The 6049-nt window shown below is 36.6% G+C and overlaps 1 long non-coding RNA gene across 1 annotated transcript in view; it reads left to right on the forward strand.

Moving 5' to 3' along the window:
• The window catches only part of LOC139080067 (uncharacterized), a 61386-nt gene extending 55578 nt beyond the window's left edge, over window positions 1–5808 (forward strand). The window contains exons 5-6 of the long non-coding RNA XR_011534215.1: window positions 890–1008; window positions 5290–5808. This is a non-coding gene — a long non-coding RNA (uncharacterized lncRNA). The remainder of the gene's footprint in view (window positions 1–889; window positions 1009–5289) is intronic.
• Window positions 5809–6049: the final 241 nt, after the last annotated feature.

Genomic DNA, 6049 nt, shown 5'->3' on the forward strand with positions numbered 1-6049 from the left:
ATCAAATTTACTGAATAACTGCTTAACTCTTCACTTCATTATGCTTATTTAGGTATAGAAATGTGCTGCTTTGTCAATATTTCCAAACCCAGACTGGGCACTCTTCTGTATAGAACACTAAGGTGATAGCTGGGTCCAATTACTTTTTCTCTAACACGTTAGTAAATGACTTTTACATGATTCATTGCTCTAACCAATTTATTTTTCACTTTTGAAATTTTCTATTCTTTTCTCTTTCATTTTCTTGTTCTCATGATCTCTAAATGAAAATAAACGGTGAGTGTTGATCTTTTCCAAAAATCTACAAAACAGGCTTTGGGAATAAGATGATTTTTCATTCTCAGGAGACAACAGATAGGCAATCGTTATTCTAAGAAGAGCTTCGAGAACCCTTTGTCTAAGGGACTATGCCTTTTACATCCTTTCTTATCTCCTCCTCCCTCCCTTCCTGTGACATTGAATCCCCCTCTTTCCAGGTTGTGGTACTAACACACTTCCTGGAAGTCTGGGCTTCAGAAGTAGAAATTGCTGAAAAGAATGGATCTGGAACCATGTTCCCAAGGCACTGAACTCTATCAAAAATAAAGAAATAAAACAACAGAATCAGGCATTCAAACTGATGTTCCCACAGCACTTTGTGTATGTTAATATTACAAGTCTAACTTTTGCATTCCAATAATACGCTCACAGCCATCCCCCATTATGCGCAGTGGACTGGTTCCAGGACTCCCACAGATCTGTGGATACTCACGTCTCTTTTATAAGAGGGTATAGTATTTGCATATAACCTATGCACACCCTCCAGCATACTTTAAATCATCTCCAGATTATTTATAATACCTAATACAATGTAAATGCTGTGTAAATATTTATTTACTATACTGTTTAGGGAATAATGACAAGAAGAAAAGTCTGTACATGTTCAGGACAGATGGAACCATCCTGGGCCTTTCCATCTGTGGTTGGTTGAATCTGAGGATGCGGAATCGGAGGATGGAGGTTGCAAAGGTATTTGCCTGTCTTTCCCTTTTAAGAAGTGATTCCCTGATATCTGGAGTTTTCCTATTCACTTTGGCATTTTCATGACATGACATGATATATGCTTGACCAAACAGGATAATCACTGCTTGATTAACCTTTATTAGCAATGCGAAGGAGTAAATGGATCAATAAATAAACAGCTGTTCCATTCTGCTTCGAGGCGGATAAGGACTCAATGAGAACATTTGGAAAGGCCCCCCAGCCACAGAATTTACAATTGTTTCTCCTAGGGCTCACAGTGAGCAAGATACAGATTGAGGCCCTGCAGGCTCACTAAAATAAAAAAGATATTGAGAAGCTATGCTCCAGGAAACCATTTTGTCTGACATATTGGTTCCCTCAGGGTCAGCATAAAATTAGCCCCTTGATTTGTTATAGATGCTGATTATCAGAAATGTTCAATCTTGGTAGGCTTGATTTTTGTGCTCCCATCATCTCTCTTGCCCCTCCTAATATCTTGTCCATGAAGAAATGAATCCCTTCCCTAATGCTACAGGTTTCATCCAACTGTTCTCCTTATGTCCTCTCTGCTCTCTGGGCGTAGTCAGCTGTCGCTTTAGTGTAGTGGTTTCCCCAGTTATTACTGACGAGATTGTCTTTAGCTTGAACATAAATAAAATTAAAACAAAACATCATGGATTTCCCCCCAGTTTGAATTGCTAAGGGAGCAAAAGTCAAAGGTAATGAGTCACTGACATGTGAGAATTCCAATATGTTAAAGTGACATAAAAATTAATGTATTTGTTTTCAAATAATAGAAACATATTGAGTGTTCATTAGCTGTTTGTCTTGCTCACCTTCTTTTCCATTAGTCCTTTTCCTGGTAAATATCCACTCCCTTTCAACTAAAAGTGCAAATCTTCACGAAAATGGTTTTACAGGAATCTTATGTCTATTCTTTCCTGAGAATTTATTGAAAACAATGAGCTAATTAATCATTTACATTCTGCTTACTGAATTTATATAATCTCATGATCTGTTTCATTAATTTAAAAAACCTTGACATCTATTGCTTTCTTTTGCCTTCAGGAGGACTTATGAACCAATTGACCTGCCTTGCACACACACACACACACACACACACGCACACACACATTTTTAAGATTGACTCTGTCCGTATGTGGACTGCATTCTATTATCCTTTTGTTTTTTTAAATCATCCTAAATTCTGAGAAGACTTTGTCTCAAAGTAGGAATTCACGTGTTTTGTGCCAATAACATTTTTATTTTCCTCGTGGGTAAATGTGGATTGTTAGAAATGCACTCATTAAAAACTTATACCCTTAATTTTCAGAAAAAGTGGTATTTTTATTCCTGATAAAAAGATAGATTTGTATCTTTTTCCTTTGTCACATAATTTTATACAATTTTATAAAATCATTAATACCAGCTTCGCTATAAACCAAATCATGAAGGAAAAGTGAAATAATTATCTCATAGCCCTGTAATATTCAGAGTCAACTCCATTATAATCTAAATCTAAATATAGATTTTTTAGGCATTCTGGATTTGTTACATATACATTCCCAAATTAGGAAAGTACTTGTTTTTATCGGTATTGCATGTGTACCGGGTTAAACATTCTACATGCTGTGCTTTACTAAAAACATCGTTCAGTCTTCCCCTCACTTGGTGCGTTCACATTGTCCACAGAGCCCGGTTGCACTATTCAACTGAAAAATCACTTTTGTCTCGTCTGTTTAATAGTGAGGATGAGCATAATTTCACTCTAGAGGATTCTTTCCGCTTGACTAATAGACAGGGCCTCAGATCTCAACCCCAGCTTCAGAAAAGCGTCCTCACTAACCTAAGCCAATTGGACGACTGATGGGGCAATTTACAATGAAGTGGCAGAATAATGAGTGAGAACACCCTCCAAGCATAACGTGTACTCTAAATGAAAATAAATGTTTTATTAGCATGAAAACCTGCTCAGAAAGATGACACCAGGGCGGCAGCAGTCCCTTTCTGTCATGCACTGATGCATGGACTCAGAAGCCAGATAGTCTAGGAGTACTATCCTTCAAAATGTTTCCCCCTCATTTTTATATTATCATAATATAAAATTTATAGAGCAATTACTGCGATTAAGTATGAGAGTGGAAAAGGTACAGAAATGCAAATATTTATACTCTGATTAAGGATTCATAATAGAATACTCAGAAAAGGAAAATTTTAGCTGATGTTTTCAAAGATCAACGTCAATCCCCTCAAGCTCTTTACTCAGTTTGGCTTTTTTCCATCGCACTTACAGCTGTGTGATTTTTATATTTTTACATGTTCTCTTGGTTTTTGTCTATCTTTCTCCACAAGAATGTTAGCCCACAAAGCCAGGAACTTGGCCCTTTTGGTCCACTGCTGTACACACGGTAACTAAGATGGCACCTGCATTTTGTAAGCACTCAGGAAATATTTGTTGAATGAAAAAGTCAGCCGGGGAATCAGGCCCAGAATAGTCTTCCAAACACAAGGCGTTGTGAATAGGGGAGCTCAGAAGGAATGTTTCCAAAAGTCCAGATTCTCTTCCTCACAGAGTTCTGTCATCGTACATAAACGTGACCAGATCTTTAGAAACCTCTGTGGTGAACTTTATCTAGAGTAAGATGTTTCCCAAAAGACAAAGACACAATATTATTAGAAAATTCAGGCCAGTGCCTCACATTTTTGTGCAGCTTATTTCCATTTCTGGCGATGTACACATATACATCCATTGTGCCTATTGATTTAAAGAGAATTTCATGCTTGGAAAAAATGTGAATTTAGAAGGAGCCATAACAAAGCTGAGTTCCTTATGCTAGAGTCTCCTTTTTTGACAAACAAATTATAAGGCAGAGGTTAACATAGCATATTTAGGAAGAAAGAACAATGCTGAAATTTGCTATTGTTCTTCTAAGACAGTTATAATTTCAGAAAGGATTAGCAGGAATTCATTGAGTGCAAATTAATGATATGAGGCAATTCTAAAAGTGTTTCCTTAATAATGCTTAATCTTGTTTGGCTAGAACATCTTAACCTTATTTTATATGGTGAGAAAAAGGCAATCTCAAAATGCTATAAGTCAGGTATTTAGCATTTAAAAATTTTAAACTAATTAACCTAAAGATGTCCAGTAGTTTTTTTTTTTTTACTGTCTTTGAACATGTGGTTTACAACATATCCATGTCAAAACACAATTTAATTTACATTAGCCTAGAAAACTAACATAGTTTTGAGACAACATTGCTGAGAGAGAGCAAATGCCCTTTTATAATCTTTTCATATACTCACCAAAATCAGTTTGGCAAATTCAGCAGACCTTTACTTTCCAACTGGCACCGGCTGTACTGAATGTTTACCAAATGCATTTCATTTTTAATGAGATTCTTTTGGCCTTTCTGTGTCGGTGCCAGAGGGTGTAGCTGTGCAGCCAGGATTAAGCAGTGTTTGATGCTGTCTAAAAAGCCAGTTAGGACAATTTAGCGATGCAGAATTTTTGGCCTACATTGGTTGTTCATGCCCATCCGAAATTGTGGAGTAATTGCACATTTTAAAATTTACTTTTCTAGAAGGCACTTGTAATTGAGAGTTCTGCCTTTCTCCTTCTACAACAACAAAAATACTCAGAAATTGTCTGACCTAAACCTATATTCAGGTCGAACTTGAAATAATCCACGACAGATTATTGTGTTAATTACTGTGTTATTTTGGTAGAGTTTACATCTTTGACGTTCTTTAATGTTAACTGGCAGGTTGATTCAAAATTTAATCACAATGAAATTATTAATGTTAGACATAATTTAAATGCAGTGTATCCCATTATACCTTCCAGTATCATCATTCATTTTTTGTTTATTACCTCACCTTGTGTTCCTGGGCAGATAACTTCAATTTCTGGAATCCCAGTTTCCTCTCTTTATCAAAAGAAGGAGATTGGTTTAGAAAACTGAGAGGTCAAAGATGTGGGTCCTTGGGGCCAGCCCGGTGGTGCAGCGGTTAAGTGCACATGTTCTGCTTCTCGGTGGCCTGGGGTTCGCTGGTTCGGATCCCGGGTGTGGACCTGTGCACCGCTTGGCACACAATGCTGTGGTAGGCGTCCCACATAGAAAGTAGAGGAAGATGGGCACAGATGTTAGCTCAGGGCCAGGCTTCCTCAGCAAAAAGAGAAGGACTAGCAGTAGTTAGCTCAGGGCTAATCTTCCTCAAAAGAAAAAAAAGATGTGGGTCTTGAGTATCGGATCCAGGTTTAATTGTGTTTGTTTTCCTTCACAGAGATTCAAACAATTTTGAACCAACACTCAAAAATCATGAGCTGTAAGGTCAGAATCCCAATTCTCAAGGTTCATTTGGAAAATTGGAAGAGCTGCACACTCAAAGCCAGCATTTTCACATCGCAATAATTGTGTAGGGCTGATCATTGGCTACTCTCTAGTTGACCACAATTCTCGTGACTTCCACTTGCTTCTTCCCTCTGACACTGAAATTAAACAATATTTCCATTTGTCATTGTGTTTACAAAATTTCTTTTAAGAAATACATAGTATTTTTCTGTATGCTTCTCTAACAAAAGTAAATTTATAAAAGTTAGCCTAAGAGGGTTGAGTGTTTCAGGAAAATTGAAGAACATATTATTTGATGAAAGTGAATAGTGATTTTATGTGTTTAACATGCAAACCAAATGTGTCTATGTTAAAACCCCAGAATTTAAGGGACCATTTCTAAACAGACCACAGCAATAATGATAAACTACATGAAGAAAAGATACATCTTGAAAAACTTAATGAACTGCAAGGAAAAGACTAAAATTTTAAGAAGGTTTATTTTTTAATGCAAATAAGCACTGCTACTCTGAAAAGCAGTTACATCATGAACGGGAAGAAAATTGTCATAAATCAGTACTTTTTGAAAATGGTTAATTTAGAGATGCTGTTATTAAATGAAAAAATTACATACAGAAGAGTAACAAACACTGGTGAATACAAGGCTAATTGAAATAACTGTTTGTTGCCCAGAAGGTTGAAAATATCAAGTA

The sequence above is a fragment of the Equus przewalskii genome, chromosome 28 (genome assembly GCF_037783145.1).
Source record: "Equus przewalskii isolate Varuska chromosome 28, EquPr2, whole genome shotgun sequence".
NCBI classification, from domain to species: Eukaryota; Metazoa; Chordata; class Mammalia; order Perissodactyla; family Equidae; genus Equus; species Equus przewalskii.